This window comes from Cicer arietinum, unplaced genomic scaffold (assembly GCF_000331145.2).
Source record: "Cicer arietinum cultivar CDC Frontier isolate Library 1 unplaced genomic scaffold, Cicar.CDCFrontier_v2.0 Ca_scaffold_5784_v2.0, whole genome shotgun sequence".
NCBI classification, from domain to species: Eukaryota; Viridiplantae; Streptophyta; class Magnoliopsida; order Fabales; family Fabaceae; genus Cicer; species Cicer arietinum.
Genome location: NW_027339431.1, coordinates 3,978,163 through 3,981,951, shown reverse-complemented (window position 1 = coordinate 3,981,951; position 3,789 = coordinate 3,978,163).

Here is a 3,789-nt window from a genome sequence, read left to right as displayed (position 1 = left end):
ATGACACAAAAGAACCTATTGGATGCACAAGATTGTTTCAAAATCCTAATTGAATAAGATTAAGCATAGGGAGGACAAAAATGACCTAAATGTTCATCCAATGACACAAACACACCTATTGGATGCAAAAGATTGTTTAAAAATCCTAATTGGACAAGAATAAGCCTACGGAGGACGAAAGTGACCTAAATGTTGATCCAATAACATAAATGAAGTTATAGGATGCACAAGATTGGTTAAAAACCTTAATTGGCCTAGAATATGCCAAGGGAGGACGAAAATGACCCAAATATTCAGCCATTGACACAAACACACCTATTGGATGCACAAAATTGGTTAAAAAACCGAATTAGACTAGAATAAACCTTGGGAGACCGAAAATGACCTATATGTTCATCCAATGACACAAAAGAACTTATTGGATGCACAAGATTGTTTCAAAATCCTAATTGGACAAGAGTATGCCTAGGGAGGACGAAAATGACCTAAATGTTCATCCAATGACAAAAACACACCTATTGGATGCACATGTTTGGTTAAAAAACTTAATTAGATTAGAATAAACCTAGGGAGGACGAGAATGACCTACATATTCATCCAATGACACAAATGAACATAACGGATGCACAAGATTGTTTAAAAACCCTAATTGAAGAAGAAAAAGCCTAGGGATGACGAAAAAGACCTAAATATTTATCCAATGATACAAACACACCTATTGGATGCACAAGATTGGTTAAAAACTATAAATTGACAGGAATAAGCCTAGGTTGGACGAAATAGACCTAAATGTTAATCCAATCACACAAATGAACTTATTGGATGCACAAGAATGGTTAAAAACCCTAATTGGACAAGAATAAGCCATGGGATGATGAAAATTACCTAAATGTTCATCCAATGACACAAACACACCTATAGATGCACAAGATTGGTTAAAAACACTAATTTGACAAGAATAAGCCTAGGGAGGACGAAAATGACATAAATGTTAATCCAATGACAAAAACACACCTATGGATGCATAAGATTGTTTTAAAACCCTCATTGGACAAGAATAAGACAAGGGAGTAGGAATATGACGTAAGTGTTAATCCAATGACACAAATGAACTTATTGGATGCACAAGATTGGTTAAAAACCCTAATTGGACTAGAATAAGCCAAGGGAGGACGAAAATGACCCAAATGTTCATCCAATGACACAAACACACCTGTTGGATTAACAAAATTGGTTAAAAAACCGAATTAGACTAGAATAATCATTGGGAGAACGAAAATGACCTAAATGTTCATCCCATGACACAAAAGAACCTATTGGATGCACAAGATTGTTTCAAAATCCTAATTGGAGAAGATTAAGCATAGGGAGGACAAAAATGACCTAAATGTTCATCCAATGACACAAACCCACCTATTGGATGCACAAGATTGGTTAAAAACACAAATTGGACAAGATTAAGCCTAGGGGGGACGAAAATGACCTAAATGTTCATCCAATGACACAAACCCACCTATTGGATGCACAAGATTGGTTAAAAACCTTAATTGGACTAGAATATGCCAAGGGAGGACGAAAAGGACCCAAATGTTCATCCATTGACACAAACACACCTATTGGATGCACAAGATTGGTTAAAAAACCGAATTAGACTATATGTTCATCCAATGACACAAAAGAACTTATTGGATGCACAAGATTGTTTCAAAATCCTAATTGGACAAGATTATTCCTAGGGAGGACGAAAATGACCTAAATATTCATCCAATGACAAAAACACACCTATTGGATGCACATGTTTGGTTAAAAAACCTAATTAGATTAGATTAAACCTAGGGAGTACGAGAATGACCTACATATTCATCCAATGACACAAATGAACATAACGGATGCACAAGATTGTTTAAAAACCCTAATTGAAGAAGAATAAGCCTAGGGATGACGAAAAAGACCTAAATATTTGTCCAATGATACAAACACACCTATTGGATGCACAAGATTGGTTAAAAACTATAAATTGACAGGAATAAGCCTAGGTTGGACGAAAATGACCTAAATGTTAATCCAATGACACAAATGAACTTGTTGGATGCACAAGAATGGTTAAAAACCCTAATTGGACTAGAATAAACTCTAGGGAGGATGAAAATGACCTAAATGTTCATCCAATGACACAAACACACCTATAGGATGCCCAAGATTGGTTAAAAACATTAATTTGACAAGAATAAGCCTAGGGAGGACGAAAAAGACATAAATGTAAATCCAATGACAAAAACACACCTATGGATGCATAAGATTGTTTAAAAACCCTCATTGGACAAGAATAAGACAAAGGAGTAGGAATATGACGTAAATGTTAATCCAACGACACAAATGAACTTATTGGATGCACAAGATTGGTTAAAAACCCTAATTGAACTAGAATAAGCCAAGGGAGGATGAAAATGACCTAAACGTTCATCCAATGACACAAACAGACCTATTGGATGCAAAAGATTGGTTAAAAACCCTAATTGGACTAGAATAAACCTTGGGAGGACGAAAATGACCTAAATGTTAATCCAATGACACAAATGAACTTATTGGATGCACAAGATTGGTTAAAAACCATAATTGGACAAGATTTTGCCAAGGGAGGAAGAAAATGACCAAAATGTTCATCCAATGACACAAACGCACCTATTGGATGCACAAGATTGGTTAAAAAACCGAAATAGACTAGAATAAACATTGGGAGAACGAAAATGACCTAAATGTTCATCCAATGACACAAAAGAACTTCTTGGATGCACAAGATTGTTTACAAATCCTAATTGGACAAGATTAAGCATAGGGAGGACGAAAATGACATAAATGTTCATCCAATGACACAAACACACCTATTGGATGCACAAGATTGTTTAAAAATCCTAATTGGACAAGAATAAGCCTATGAAGGACGAAATTGACCTAAATGTTAATCCAATGACGTAAATGAAGTTATTGGATGCACATCATTGGTTAAAAATCTTAATTGGACTAGAATATGCCAAGGGAGGACGAAAATGACCCAAATATTCATCCATTGACACAAACACACCTATTGGATGCACAAGATTGGTTAAAAAACCGAATTAGACTAGAATAAACCTTGGGAGACCGAAAATGACCTATATGTTCATCCAATGACACAAAAGAACTTATTGGATGCACAAGATTGTTTCAAAATCCTAATTGGACAAGAGTATGCCTAGGGAGGACGAAAATGACCTAAATGTTCATCCAATGACAAAAACACACCTATTGGATGCACATGTTTGGTTAAAAAACTTAATTAGATTAGAATAAACCTAGGGAGGACGAGAATGACCTACATATTCATCCAATGACACAAATGAACATAACGGATGCACAAGATTGTTTAAAAACCCTAATTGAAGAAGAAAAAGCCTAGGGATGACGAAAAAGACCTAAATATTTATCCAATGATACAAACACACCTATTGGATGCACAAGATTGGTTAAAAACTATAAATTGACAGGAATAAGCCTAGGTTGGACGAAATAGACCTAAATGTTAATCCAATTACACAAGAATGGTTAAAAACCCTAATTGGACAAGAATAAGCCATGGGATGATGAAAATTACCTAAATGTTCATCCAATGACACAAACACACCTATAGATGCACAAGATTGGTTAAAAACACTAATTTGACAAGAATAAGCCTAGGGAGGACGAAAGTGACATAAATGTTAATCCAATGACAAAAACACACCTATGGATGCATAAGATTGTTTTAAAACC